The sequence below is a fragment of the Oncorhynchus kisutch genome, linkage group LG5 (assembly GCF_002021735.2).
Source record: "Oncorhynchus kisutch isolate 150728-3 linkage group LG5, Okis_V2, whole genome shotgun sequence".
Taxonomy (NCBI): Eukaryota; Metazoa; Chordata; class Actinopteri; order Salmoniformes; family Salmonidae; genus Oncorhynchus; species Oncorhynchus kisutch.
In genome coordinates this window covers 39,552,998-39,569,513 of record NC_034178.2, presented here as the reverse complement: position 1 = coordinate 39,569,513, position 16,516 = coordinate 39,552,998, and positions in this window count along the sequence as shown.

The following is a 16,516-nucleotide window of genomic DNA, read 5'->3' as shown; positions in this document are numbered from 1 at the left end:
ACGTATATTGTTAGAATTGTAAGAAATGCTATGCATGAAACATGAAGCTTAAATTTTAAATTAGAGCCGTGAACATACAAAGCCTATGTTACAACTATTACTTATTATTTAAACATTCAATTCTTACTTTAAGTCTCCCTTTACTTGGTTACAGATATTTTTCTGCGTACAAACTTTTGTCAGTAATGTGGCATCTGCAAAGGACATGAACCGAACATAGCTAGTTGAAGTTAGTTAGTCAATCAAACAACTCTAGCCCAGAAGTTAGAATTGCTTTGCGTTATCCGGTTTAATTTAGCAAATACTGCTCTAGAGCTTGTTTTAGAAGTGCATTCAATAACTACTTTATACCAGTAGATTGCTTAGTATAGGCTTGGGTCTTCAGCAAATGACTTGTGTGAGAATGATAAAGCCACAGAAGAGCCTTGTCTGGAATAAAGTAAAAATTAAATATGATTTAGGCTTGGCCTATTCTGCTATCTAAATATGTCATGCTGTTGTGTGTTATTTAATGGCCATATAATTGCATAATTTATTTGTACAGCCACGTGGGGCTACTGTGGTGATCATGTAACCTAATAAAACACACAGTTTTTATAGTATTTGGGAGCACCGGACTGTAGGCCTTATATTAGGCTTTTTGACAGATGTATTAGTGATTTCCACTTTGTATGTAAGCTTGTTACAGCAGTTTGTGTTGCACAACCCCATCACACAGAGGCTATATCCATATTAATAAATGAGACAAAACAAAATAATTATTACGTTTTGGTTATAACCTGTCTTGAGCGAAATAGCAAAGGGGTTCCAAATGGTCAAAACTATCTGTAGCCTGTTCTTATTGCCAGATCTGTTTTCCCTATCAGCCACTGCACGTGCGTCTTCAACTATTTTGTTTAAAATGTATTTAGAGGCTATATTTAGAGGCCTGTGACCTAGGGTCTATTTTTAATGGGAGCCCAATAATAAAAACAGTTATAAAACACAAATAGATTTCTAAAATCCAAAATGATAGCCTAAATTGCAATGCCTACAAGTTGATAGGCCGAAATTAAACATTGAATTATTAAAGTGATAGGTTACTATTTTGGATAATTTTTAATACACACATGGATTTCAATAAACAAATTGATAAGACACGCATCACGCATGCCCTGTACTTTATTTGGCTATTAGGCAGATAGGTCTACATTAGGGTATAATGACTCTATGGCTGCATGCCTCCAGATGAGCATCTTCTGAGGCTGAGGGGTGCTTTTCATAAGGTGCATGGTGCTGTGGTGCTGCATGGAGATCACACGCTCTTCAACTGAGCAGTGGTGTCGGGATGGAGGGAATAGCCTATACAGAGACTACCTTAGACCACTGCAACAGAGTTATTGTAAAGTGTGGGAATAAGCTTATGCCAGACTTAGCCTAGGTTTAACCTCTTCCTTGCTCATTTCAAAGTCCATATGTTCATGATTCATGTAAATCAAGTCAAATTATTTTAAATTCATGTTTACCCCTCCTACATGATATGATTTGAGTGAAGAAATAAAGTGTTTTTCTGCTGTTGTTATGCATTTCCTCCTCTTCTTCCGAAGAGAAGAGGCGAAAAGGATCAGAGGACCAATACGCGGCGTGGTAAGTGTCCATGGTTCTTTAATATGTAAACGTACACATGAACAACTGATTACAACAAAACAAGAAACGTGTGAAACCCTAAACAGCCCTGTCTGGTGCAAACACAGAGACAGGAACAATCATCCACAAACACACAGTGAAACCCAGGCTACCTAAGTATGATTCTCAATCAGAGACAACTAATGACACCTGCCTCTGATTGAGAACCATACTAGGCCGAAACATAGAAATACCCAAATGATAGAAAAACAAACATAGACTGCCCACCCAACTCACGCCCTGACCATACTAAATAAATACAAAACAAAGGAAATAAAGGTCAGAACGTGAGAGCTGTACGATGTTTTATTTTTATTTATTTGTTTGTGGAAAAAATTATAAAATAAATACAACTTTAATAACAAAAAATATATTCAAAAATGTTATATAAAACATGCAGGATACCTCTTTCCGGTTTCCCTGACTTCCGTATGTTTTATACTGTGTTATGCTTGTTTGCAAACCACTCCACACAGGCCGTTTTGTTGTACGTTTTTTGTTGTTGTGAGATGCTGCCAAAACTCTCAAAGGTATTATTGTATGTCAGAATTGCAACACAAGATTTGTTCAAGCTTAAAATGTTAGTCCGTATTCGTAACATGGTGTTTATTTCCACAGGTGAAATGTCACATTTCTGTTTCATGTTTCATGCATGGCTTTTCTTATGATCCTAACAAATAATTAAAGAGCAGTGGTAAAATAACAATATCAAGGCTATATACAGGGGTTACCGGTACAGAGTCAATTGCCGGGGGAACCGGTTTGTCAAGGTAATTGAGGTAATATGTACATACAGTATATTGAATTAGTTATATTTTGATATGTTCAGTAGTGAGAAAAGTACCTAATTCTCATACTTGAGTGAAACTACTTACTTTAAAAAGTACTTGTTAAGTACTTACCTTCCCAAAGAGCCATGGACCTCCGGCCGAGAGGCAAGAAGGATGACTAAAACTTTGTTGAATCCCAAGATAATGATAATGTCACAGCTAGCAAGATTAGCATTAGCCCTGATAACTCAGATGACAGTTCCAGACTGTTGCTCTCAGCAGCCTCTTCCGAGTCTTCCGGCATGCTTGCTACTCTCCTCCGGGAAATTCAAGACGGTAACAAAGGTCTTTCACTGAAAATTGACAAGAAATCAGCTGAACTCAATTCTTCCATTAACGACCTTAAATCCTCCCTGAATGGATCTCCTTTCGAGAACGACTGAGGCTGAGTTGCGCATTAGCACAGTTGAAGATATCGTTACTCGATATGACCAGCTTATGAAACAGCTGGAGTAGGACAATGCCTATCTCAAAAACAAGGTAGTCCAGATGGAGAACAGAGCAGATGTAGCAATATCCGTTTGGTGACATTGAAGGAGGACAGCAAGGGCCGTGACCCCGTCAGTTTCTTCACTCAATGGATCCATGATGTCCTAAGCATAACCAACTTCACCAAGACGCTGGAAATCGAACGCACCCACAGAACCTCAACACTGAAACCCCTGCCAGATGAGCCTTTATGGAATGTCCTGATCAGGTTCCTCCGTTTCCAGGACAGAGAGAAGATACTGTGACTTGCAAGAGGGTCAGCCTTTTCCCGGAAATGAGCGTGGATCTTGCCAGACGTCGCAAGCATTTCAAACCAGCTGCCAAAGCCCTGAAGGAGAAGAACATCACCTCATTCACCCTGCGTCAATGAAAGTTCAGTTCAATGGCCAACGCAATCTCTTCAACACACCAGGAGAAGAACATCACCTCATTCACCCTGCCTCGATGAAAGTTCAGTACAATGGCCAACGCAATCTCTTCAACACACCAGGAGAAGAACATCACCTCATTCACCCTGCGTTGATGAAAGTTCAGTACAATGGCCAACGCAATCTCTTCAACACACCAGGAGAAGAACATCACCTCATTCACCCTGCGTTGATGAAAGTTCAGTACAATGGCCAACGCTATCTCTTCAACACACCAGGAGAAGCATTCACTTTTTCTTGGTTGTGTGAGTATTCACTGGGCGAAGAAAATTAGTAGGCTTAGACCCTTTGCTTTTCCCCCCATTTATGTGTCTCTTCTTCTCCTGAAAAGAGACTCAAGCAGCCCTTTTTGTTGACAGTAAATATTCAGCCATAAATGTCTATTCACAATGTTTGTTTTCAACATAGAGAGCTCGTAGGTTTACGTTTATGCCAAGGTTTAGCTAGTAAGAGCAAGATGTAAAGCAATCAACAACGTATCTCTACAAGTGTTTTCAAATGAGATTTTTGGGATTGTGGTTTTAGTCCGACAATCAGGGTGAGTGCGGTTTATGTTTTTTTATGTTTAAAAACATGAGTGGCGCAGCAGTCTAAGGCACTGCATCTCAGTGCTACAGGTGCCACTACATACCCTGGTTCGATCCCGCACTGAATCACACCGGCCGTGATTAGGAGTCTCATAAGGCGGAGCCCAATTGGCTCAGCGTCACCCGGGTTAGGGTAGGCCGTTATTGTAAATTATAATTTGTTCTTAACTGACTTGCCTATTTAAATAAACAATTATTTTGTGTCCTTCCTAAAGAGACACATAGGTCACTTCAGTGTTCAAACTGAAGTTTAAACATTACCTGACTATTTACATATGAGGGATTACCATTCAGTATTGTATTTGAAACCCAACTTAAAGGTCATAACAGCCCGGTTAAGAGGAAAAGAGTCTATACTTACCTTAAGAAATTAAAGGCTGACATTGTGTTTTTACAAGAAACACATCTTACAGCCAGTGAACGAACACAAGAAATTAAAGAGGGAATGGGTAGGACAAGTTTTTGGGTCCTCTTTTAACTCCAAAGCAAGATGAACTGCAATTTTGATAAGTTGACACATCCCCTTCTGTAGCTCTGTAAAAAATAACAATTAAATAAAAAGTAGGTAAGGAAAAATAACATCTATAAAGAAGAGCAACATTGACTATTTTAGTAATGGATGACTTGTGGAAACAAAAACAGTAAAAATATTCATACAGATGGAAACTAGGATTAAATCTGCATTGTTGGTGCAGGGGCATATGTATTCAGACTCTTGGACAACATTGAATATTTATGCTCCTAAATTCGACGACCATACGTTTAATCAGAATGTTTACCTTCAGGTTGCTCAAGCATCACCATGATGGCTACTGGCTGAAGGACATTTCAATTTTTGTTTAGATACAGTTCTTGGTAGGTCCTCTGATGCACCATCCCCTCTTACCAAAGCCGCCAAGCTAAACATGTCACTCATGAAGGATATCAATTTACTAGACATCTGGAGACAGATGCACCCATAGGATAGGGACTACACTTTTTCTTCACACCCACACAACACACACACACACACGCATATATAACTTTTGCCTATCAACCTAACTGTTTCATAGTTTTAGATACGATTATCTCCCCAGATTGCTTTGTGACCATTCTCCTCTGGTACTATCAATTTACCAAGGTAAATGGAGCAATTATATTTCTGTTTTTTTATTTACCAAAAGCCTGTATAGGTCTTTAGTCAGGCCTCTTTGGTAGGTTTTCTCTAGCTCAGACATTTCAGATTCAAGGACATTCAGTTAGGCACCATGTTTTCTCTACAACCCTTTAGTATAGGCAATGATCTTTCAATGCATCCCAAAGAATGAAACTGTCAGGAGTCGAGAATTTGTTTGTCAAATTAAAAATATTGATCTGCTCTTTGATGAATGCACAAAATTCATCTTGCTTCAGGAGTGTGGCATTTAGTCTCCATCTACTCTGAACACGTGTCAAGCTGAGAAGGCCATCACTAAATCAAAACAGCGTTACCATGAACTTGGAGAGAAAGCACACAAATGGTTGGCATGGCAGCTGAAAACAGAGGAAAGTAAGAGGACAATTAATGCTATAGAAACTCTTACTAATGAGACATCTTTCGACCCTACTGAAATTAATGATACATTTAAGACATATCACAAGCATCTCTATACTTCCCAATCAAGCAATGATCTATCAGAGATCGACTCTTTTCTCTCCTCTCTCAACCTCCCTGCCTGTCAGAGGAAGACAGAGAGTGCCTGAGTGAACAGTTCTCAGTCCCTGAATTGTTGCAGAACATTAAATCTTTACCTTCTAATAAATCTCCTGGGGAGGATGGCTTCCCTCCAGAGTTCTATAAAGAATTTAAGGAGCTGTTGGTCCCCTACCTTATGGAGGTACTTAAAAAAGTCAGGGAGGACAACTGCTTTCCAGAGTTTTTCTCTCAAGCTGTGATTACAGTAATTCACAAGAAAGAGAAAACCCCGCTAAAGTTTGCATCCTATAGACCAATCTCTGTCCTTAATACAGATTGTAAACTGTTCTCCAAGATGCTATCTAAGAGACTGGAGTCATGCATCCCCCTGTTGGTCAACCCTGACCAGACTGGCTTCATAATGAATGGATTGTCCTCCAATAATCTCAGATGGTTCTTTGATATAAGTTACCTTGATAACGAAAACAAAATACCTAGTGTCACAGTCTACCTCGACGCCGAAAAGGCCTTTGATAGGGTCAATTTGCCATATCTCTTTTGCGTCTTGGAAAATAATGGTTTGAGCACTGTGTTTGTAAATGTGATAAAATCACTCTATAAATCTGCTAAAGCTATGATTGCTACCAATGAGCATACTTCTTCCTCTTTCTCTCTCTATAGGGGGAACAGACAAGGTTTCCCTATTAGCCCCCACCTCTTCGCCCACACCATCTGACCGTTGGCTGAGGCCATTAGAACCTGCCCTGACATACATGGCTTTGAGGTGGGCAAATACAGATAAGTTCTCACTTTTTGTGGACGACCTTATCTTATTTCTACCATACCCAGAACATCCCCTCTCTCACTTACAGAAGCTATTACAGCATTATAGATAGTTCTCTGGATATAAGGTCAATTCTGATAAATCAAATTCTTACCATTGTCTGTCTTTGACCATCATACCATCAAGCATAAGTTTAATTTAAGATGGTCGCCTATGGGTTTCACATATTTGGGCATAATGGTGGATGGTAACCTGAACAACCTCTATAAACTGTCCAGCTGGTTGCAAAAGGTGGAGGGTGACCTGTGTAAATGGATGGACTTGAATCTCACTCTAATGGTTAGAATGAATGTAATTAAAATGAATGTTGTAACCAGATTTCGATATTTTTTTCAATCTCTCCCCATCTCTGTGCCCTCAACATTCTTTTCCTCTCGACAAGCTGACCAGACGGGTCAGGTTGGCCTGGACAAACTGGCCCTTGATTACGGTTAAGGGGGCTTAAACCTCCCCAATTTCAGAATGTATTACTGGGCTGAGCAGTCTAGATTTCTGGCTCCAAGGTTTAACAATGGTCCTTCTCCCTCATGGTTGAACATTGAAAAGTTAAAGGTACACGAGGACACTGGGCAGAAAGGTTTTACAAATGAGACATGAAATCTATAAAAACTATCACAGACAACCCTTTAATCCAGGCTGTATCACAACCGGTGATTGGGAGTCCCATAGGGCGGTGCACAATTGGCCCAGCGTCGTCCGGGTCAGAACGGTGTAGGCCGTTATTGTAAATAAGAATTTAACTGACTTGCCAAGTTAAATCAAAATAAATATTACACATTCTGTCCTGGCATGGTGGAAACTGCATGAGTTGTTCAGACGAGAAGGATTTATTTCCCCTAAAACTCCTCTATGGAACAATAGATTGATTCCTATGTTTTTCCAGATGACAGTTGTGGTGTGGTGGCATCGCACGACATTGTGCTTGATCTTAGAATACTCCCAGTAGTTAATGCTCACTACTGTCTCTTGCTTCTGCTGCCAGCCAAGACAGTCCTCCTCCTTCTGCTTCTACTTCATCTTCTTCTGTGAATTTTACAGTTGAAGTCGGAAGTTTACATACACTTAGATTGGAGTCATTAAAGTTCGTTTTTCATCCACCCCACAAATTTCTTGTTAGCAAACTATAGTTTTGGCAAGTCGGTTAGGACATCTACTTTGTGCATAACAAAAGTAATTTTTCCAAAAATTGATTACAGACCAATTATTTCATTTATAATTCACCGTATCACAATTCCAGTGGGTCAGAAGTTTACATACACTAAGTTGACTGCGCCTTTAAACAGCTTGTAAAATTCCAGAAAATTATGTAATGGCTTTAGAAGCTTCTGATAGGCTAATTGACATCATTTGAGTCAATTGGAAGTGTACCTGTGGTGAATTTCAAGGCCTACCTTCAAACTCAGAGCCTCTTTGCTTGACATCATGGGACAAATCAAAAGAAATTAGCCAAGACCTCAGAAAAACATTGTAGACCTCCACAAGTCTGGTTCATCCTTGGGAGAAATTTCCAAACGCCTGAAGGTATCACTTTCATCTGTACAAACAATAGTACGCAAGTATAAACACCATGGGTTCACTTAGCCATCATACCTCTCAGGAAGGAGACGAGTTCTGTCTCCTAGAGATGAACGTACTTTGGTCCGAGAAGTGCAAATCAATCCCAGACCAACAGCAAAGGACCTTGTGAAGATGCTGGAGGAAACAGGTATAAAAGTATCTATATCCACAGTATAACGAGTCCTATATTGACATAACCTGAAAGGCCGCTCAGCAAGGAAGAAGCCACTGCTCCAAAACCGCCATAAAAGCCAGACTACGATTTGCAACTGCACATGGGGACAAAGATCATACTTTTTGAAGAAATGTCCTCTGGTCTGATGAAACAAAAATGTAACTGTTTGGCCATAATGACCATCATAATGTTTGGAGGAAAAAGAGGGAGGCATGCAAGCTGAAGAACATCACTATAACTGTGAATCACGGGTGTGGCAGCATCATGTTGTGGGGGTGCTTTGCTGCAGTATTGACTGTACTGGTGCACTTCAAAAAATAGATGGCATCATGAGTAAGGAACATTTTGTGGATGTATTGAAGCAACATCTCAAGTCATCGGTCAGGAAGTTAAAGCTTGGTCGCATATGGTTCTTCCAAATGGACAATGACCCCAAGCTGTGGCAAAATGGCATAAGGACAACAAAGTCAAGGTATTGGAGTGGCCATCACAAAGCCCTGACCTCAATCCTATAGAAAATTTGTTGGCAGAACTGTGCGAGCAAGGAGGCCTACAAATCTGACTCGGTTACAACAGCTCTGTCAAGAGGAATGGGCCAAAATTCACCCAACTTATTGTGGGAGGCTTGTGGAAGGCTACCCGAAACGTTTGACCTAAGTTAAACAATTTAAAGGCAATGCTACCAAATACTCATTGAGTGTATGTAAACTCCTGACACACTGGGAATGTGATGAAATAAATAAAAGCTGAAATAAATTATTCTCTCTACTCTTATTCTGACATTTCACATTCTTAAAATAAAGTGGTGATCCTAACTGACCTAATGCAGGGAATATTTTTCTAGGATTTAATGTCAGGAATTGTTTAAAAGTTTAAAAGAGTTTAAATGTATTTGGCTAAGGTGTATGTAAACTTCCGACTTCAACTGTATATGGTGACAATCTGGACCCTCTCTTTCTAAAATTATCTGCCAAAATTGTTGCAACCCCTATTAGTAGCCTGTTCAACCTCTCTTTCATATCGTCTGAGATTCTCAAAGATTGGAAAACTGCCGCGGTCATCCCCCTCTTCAAAGGGGGTGACACTCCCTTTGAGACCCAAACTGCTACAGACCTATATCTATCCTACCCTGTCTTTCTAAGGTCTTCGAAAGCCAAGTTAACAAACAGATTACTGACCATTTCGAATCCCACCATACCTTCTCCGCTATGCAATCTGGTTTCAGAGCTGGTCATGGGTGCACCTCAGCCACGCTCAAGGTTCTAAATGACATCATAACTGCCATGGATAAGAGACATTACTGTGCAGACGTATTCATTGACCTGGCCAAGGCCTTCGACTCTGTCAATCTCCACATTCTTATTGGCAGACTCAACAGCCTTGGTTTCTCAAATGATTTCCTCGCCTGGTTTACCAACTACTTCTCTGATAGAGTTCAGTGTGTCAAATCGGAGGGCCTGTTGTCTGGACTTCTGACAGTCTCTATGGGTGTGCCACAGGGTTAAATTCTCAGGCCGACTCTCTTTTCTGTATACATCAATGATGTTGCTCTTGCTGCTGGTGATTTTTAATTGTTTTAAATTTTATTTTACTAGGCAAGTCAGTTAAGAACAAATTCTTATTTTCAATGACAGCCTAGGAACAGTGGGTTAACTGCCTGTTCAGGGGCAGAACGACAGATTTGTACCTTGTCAGCTCGGAGATTTGAACTTGCAACCTTCCGGCTACTAGTCCAACGCTCTAACCACTAGGCTACCCTGCCGCCCCGATTCTCTGATCCACCTCTACGCAGACGACACCATTCTGTATACTTCTGTCCCCTCCTTGGACACTGTGTTAACTAACCTCCAGACGAGCTTCAATGCCATACAACTCTCCTTCCGTGGCCTCCAACTGCTCTTAAACGCAAGTAAAACTAAATGCATGCTTTTCAATCAATCGCTGCCCGCACCTGCTCGCCCGTCCAGCATCACTACTCTGGACGGCTCTGACTTAGAATACGTGGACAACTACAAATACGTGCGTGTCTGGTTAGACTGTAAACTCTCCTTCCAGACTCACATTAAGCATCTCCAATCCGATATTAAATCTAGAATTGGCTTCCTATATCGCAACAAAGCATCCTTCACTCATGCTGCCAAACCTACCCTCGTAAAACTGACCATCCTACCGATCCTCGACTTCAGTGATGGGGCAGCAGGGTAGCCTAGTGGTTAGAGCGTTGGACTAGTAACCGGAAGGGTGCAAGTTCAAACCCCAGAGCTGACAAGGTACAAATCTGTTGTTCTGCCCCTGAACAGGCAGTTAACCCACTGTTCCTAGTCTGTAATTGAAAATAAGAATTTGTTCTTAACTGACTTGCCTAGTTAAATAAAGGTTAAAAAAAATAAAAACAATCTATAAAATAGCCTCCAACACTCTACTCAACAAACTGGATGCAGTCTATCACAGTGCCATCTGTTTTGTCACCAAAGCCCCATACACTACCCACCATTGCGACCTGTACGCTCTCGTTGGTTGGCCCTCGCTTCATACTCGTCGCCAAACCCACTGGATACATGTTATCTACAAGTCTCTGCTAGGTAAAGCCCCGCCTTCTCTCAGCTCACTGGTCACCATAGCAGCACCCACTCATAGCACACGCTCCAGCAGGTATATCTCACTGGTCACCCCCAAAGCCAATTCCTCCTTTGGTCGTCTTTCCTTCCAGTTCTCTGCTGCCCGTGACTGGAACGAATTGCAAAAATCTCTAAAGCTGGAGACTCACATCTCCCTCACTAGCTTTAAGCACCAGCTGTCGGAGCATTTTACAGATCACTGGACCTGTACTTAGCCTATCTGTAAACAGCCCATCCTCATCCCCATACTGGTATTTATTTTTTTATTTTGCTCCTTTGCACCCCAGTATCTCTACCTGCACATTCATCTTCTGCCGATCTACCATTCCAGTGTTTAATTGCTATATTGTAATAACTTACCTCATTTGCACTCACCGTATAGTGACTTTTTTGTTTTCTTTTGTTCTACTGTTTATTGACTGTATGTTTTGTTTATTCCATGTGTTACTCTGTGTTGTTGTATGTGTCAAATTGCTATGCTTTATCTTGGCCAGGTCGCAGTTGCAAATGAGAACTAGTTCTCAACTAGCCTACCTGGTTAAATAAAGGTTAAAAAAATTTAATTAAATTGGAAACCAACTTTATGGTGCATTACTGCCACCAACTGTGTAGACCAGAAATCAAATCAAATCAAATCAAATTTATTTATATAGCCCTTCGTACATCAGCTGATATCTCAAAGTGCTGTACAGAAACCCAGCCTAAAACCCCAAACAGCAAGCAATGCAGGTGGAGAAGCACGGTGGCTAGGAAAAACTCCCTAGAAAGGCCAATACCTAGGAAGAAACCTAGAGAGAGGAACCAGGCTATGTGGGGTGGCCAGTCCTCTTCTGGCTGTGCCGGGTGGAGATTATAACAGAACATGGTCAAGATGTTCAATGTTCATAAATGACCAGCATGGTCGAATAATAATAAGGCAGAACAGTTGAAACTAGAGCAGCAGCACAGTCAGGTGGAAGTTGAAACTGGAGCAGCAGCATGGCCAGGTAGACTGGGGACAGCAAGGAGTCATCATGTCAGGTAGTCCTGGGGCATGGTCCTAGGGCTCAGGTCAGTTGAAACTGGAACAGCAGCATGGCCAGGTGGACTGGGGACAGCAAGGAGTCATCATGTCAGGTAGTCCTGGGGCATGGTCCTAGGGCTCAGGTCCTCTGAGAGAGAGAAAGAAAGAGAGAAGGAGAGAATTAGAGAACGCACACTTAGATTCACACAGGACACCGAATAGGACAGGAGAAGTACTCCAGATATAACAAACTGACCCCAGCCCCCCGACACATAAACTACTGCAGCATAAATACTGGAGGCTGAGACAGGAGGGGTCAGGAGACACTGTGGCCCCATCCGAGGACACCCCCGGACAGGGCCAAACAGGAAGGATATAACCCCACCCACTTTGCCAAAGCACAGCCCCCACACCACTAGAGGGATATCTTCAACCACCAACTTACCATCCTGAGACAAGGCTGAGTATAGCCCACAAAGATCTCCGCCACGGCACAACCCAAGGGGGGGGGGGGGCGCCAACCCAGACAGGATGACCACAACAGTGAATCAACCCACTCAGGTGACGCACCCCCTCCAGGGACAGCATGAGAGAGCCCCAGCAAGCCAGTGACTCAGCCCCTGTAATAGGGTTAGAGGCAGAGAATCCCAGTGGAAAGAGGGGAACCGGCCAGGCAGAGACAGCAAGGGCGGTTCGTTGCTCCAGAGCCTTTCCGTTCACCTTCCCACTCCTGGGCCAGACTACACTCAATCATATGACCCACTGAAGAGATGAGTCTTCAGTAAAGACTTAAAGGTTGAGACCGAGTTTGCGTCTCTGACATGGGTAGGCAGACCGTTCCATAAAAATGGAGCTCTATAGGAGAAAGCCCTGCCTCCAGCTGTTTGCTTAGAAATTCTAGGGACAATTACGAGGCCTGCGTCTTGTGACCGTAGCGTACGTATAGGTATGTACGGCAGGACCAAATCAGAGAGATAGGTAGGAACAAGCCCATGTAATGCTTTGTAGGTTAGCAGTAAAACCTTGAAATCAGCCCTTGCTTTGACAGGAAGCCAGTGTAGAGAGGCTAGCACTGGAGTAATATGATCAAATTTTTTGGTTCTAGTCAGGATTCTAGCAGCCGTATTTAGCACTAACTGAAGTTTATTTAGTGCTTTATCCGGGTAGCCGGAAAATAGAGCATTGCAGTAGTCTAACCTAGAAGTGACAAAAGCATGGATTAATTTTTCTGCATCATTTTTGGACAGAAAGTTTCTGATTTTTGCAATGTTACGTAGATGGAAAAAAGCTGTCCTCGAAATGGTCTTGATATGTTCTTCAAAAGAGAGATCAGGGTCCAGAGTAACGCCGAGGTCCTTCACAGTTTTATTTGAGACGACTGTACAACCATTAAGATTAATTGTCAGATTCAACAGAAGATCTCTTTGTTTCTTGGGACCTAGAACAAGCATCTCTGTTTTGTCCGAGTTTAATAGTAGAAAGTTTGCAGCCATCCACTTCCTTATGTCTGAAACACATGCTTCTAGCGAGGGCAATTTTGGGGCTTCACCATGTTTCATTGAAATGTACAGCTGTGTGTCATCCGCATAGCAGTGAAAGTTTACATTATGTTTTCGAATAACATCCCCAAGAGGTAAAATATATAGTGAAAACAATAGTGGTCCTAAAACGGAACCTTGAGGAACACCGAAATTTACAGTTGATTTGTCAGAGGACAAACCATTCACAGAGACAAACTGATATCTTTCCGACAGATAAGATCTAAACCAGGCCAGAACATGTCCGTGTAGACCAATTTGGGTTTCCAATCTCTCCAAAAGAATGTGGTGATCGATGGTATCAAAAGCAGCACTAAGGTCTAGGAGCACGAGGACAGATGCAGAGCCTCGGTCCGATGCCATTAAAATGTCATTTACCACCTTCACAAGTGCCGTCTCAGTGCTATGATGGGGAATGAAACAATGAAACAATGAAACAATGAAGGAATCAAAATACATAATGAAATAGTACATTCCATGAAGATTTCCCCAGCAGTTCACTTAATCCTGGCTATTCAACCACATTACTCATCAAATCTATTAGCAATCACTCTCTTTCCCTCCCATATTTCTGCCACTGAAATAGAACATGTTCCACTGTCTCCATCTCCTCCTGACAATGATCACACTTCCCAGTTGGATGGTTCCCCACCAATTTCAAAGTACTATTGAGACTTGTGTGTCCCAGTCTCAGCCTTGTGATTACACTTTCCTCCCTTCTCCACCTGCCCCCACCTTTTCCTAGATCTTATACAGGTGTCTTCCATTTCTCTCCATGTTCCACAACTCTTTCCATTTGTTTTTAACCACTGATCGTATTAACCCCTCCTGCTTTACTGATTGACAATTCCATCTCAACATTAGGATGTTTTAAGAGCCTGCTTGGAAATACCATCCACCTCCTCATTCTCCTCTACTCCCACATGAGCTGGTACCCAGAGGAACATCACAAATACCCCTGTCTGTTTCACCCTATACAAGCACTGCAAAACCTCATACAATACATCATGTCTGCTCTGAGACACAAATGAATTTAAGCTCACCAGTGCTGCATGTAAGTCAGATCAGATGACTACTCTGTCTGACCTCACCTCCCCCACCCACTCTGTAGACAATAATACAGCCATAGAAATGATCTGTTGCTCTTTTTGTCACTGCCACTTCAAACTCAGGAACACTAAAAGCTGCACCTGTCCTCCTTGTTTTAGGGTCCTCAGATCCCTCTGTGAATATATTCAAGAAAGTATAGTACTGTGTTCTTGAACGTACACTTACAACTGAATCAACTCCTTCCTCAGCATATCTTACTCTCTCAAGCAACCCTAGATATATCACTGGCTGATGGTGGGATAGCAAGAATAATCACAGAGGGGAAAACTCCCTCCCAAACAACTCCATCTCTCTTGCCATGCCATTGCCTATCCACCCAAAGCTTGTATTCAGATTGCGTTCATGTCTCCAGCACTCTAGGAGTACCTTTTTGTAGGATGTGTAACCGCAAAGACAGTCCACCTGACGGCCATTAATAATGAGGTCAGGTGGTAGATAGCCGATTGGATGGAAGGGAGTTCCATGTATCAATGTTCTTCTACTTTTCCTGGGTGGCAAAGTACCAGGATGTTATGTAGACCAGTTTTAAATTTGAATTGAGAAACTGAATTTGAAAACTGAATTTGAATGGATTTGAGAAGTTGAATATACTACACTTTAGGAAACTTGAAATTATAGTTTGTAAACTTAATACACAGGCAATGCATGCAATACATCTTCAATTTGTGAATTCAATTATAAAATTTGTGCATTTCAAATGTTAAATATTACATTCCATTTCAAAATGATGGAATTCAAATACAATTTATGTTGGCACTGAAATTGCTCCATAGATTATTTTTTAATTCATAAAGGATGTTTTGAAAAATACATTATGACACCTTTCTGTTTTTCTCAATGACAGTCAAATCAGCATTGAAAACATTTGCAAGTTTACGTTTGCTCCACCTTAGCGACTCTGACCATAAGTCAGAGACCACACTGTTGACACACCAAATGTGTTTGATGGATCCATTTTTGTCTTCTTTTAATGTCTCTTTGGGAAAGGCGTAAAAGCGCCTGGCCTCGACAACATCCGATGAAATTGCAGAGCGCGAAATTCCAAAATACAAAATTCGTAATATTAAACATTCATGAAAAGTGTTATACAGTACATCGGTTATAACTTCTTGTTAATCCAGTCCCTTTGTCAGATTTCAAAAAAGGCTTTATGGCGAAAGCATACCATGCGATTATCTGAGGACAGCGCCCCGCGTACAACAGCATTAAAACATTTTCCAACCAAGCAGATACACCACAAAAGTCAGAAATAGCGATTAAATAAATAACTTTGAAGATCTTCCTCTGTTTGCAATCCAAAGGGTCCCAGATACATCACAAATGCTTGTTTTGTTCTATAAAGTCCTTCTTTATATCCCAAAAAATGCAGTTTTGTTGGCACGTTTCATTTAATAATCCACCTGTTTCCCCTCGTTCAAAATGAATACAAAATGAATCCCAAATGTTACCAATAAACTTGGTCCAAACAAGTCAAACAACGTTCCTAATCAATCCTCAGGTACACTAATATGTAAATAAACGTTAACATTTAAGACGGAGAATAGTATATTCATTACCGGAGATAAATAACCAAGTGCGCACCAAGCCCATCACAAATGGTAATTTTGTTTGATAAAGTCCTTCTTTATATCTTTTTTTTTTTGGCGCACTTGACTCAGTAATCCACCGATTTCCCTCGTTCAAAATGCATACAAATGAATCCCATAAGTTACCAATAAAATTCTTCCAAACAAGTCAAACAACGTTCCTAATCAATCCTCAGGGACCCTAATATGTAAATAAACAATACAATTTAGATGGAGAATAGTATATTCATTACCGGAGATGAATAACCAAGTGTGCGCCCTCCCCGGAACGCGCCTCAAACACTATAGCCATAATGGAGCCATTTTTCAAAAAACAAGCCTGAAACTCTTTTCAAAGACTATTGACATCTAGTGGAAGCCCTGGGAACTGCAATCTGGGAGGTATTCCTTTCATATTCCCATTGACAGCCATAGTAATCAGGGGTGAGCTTA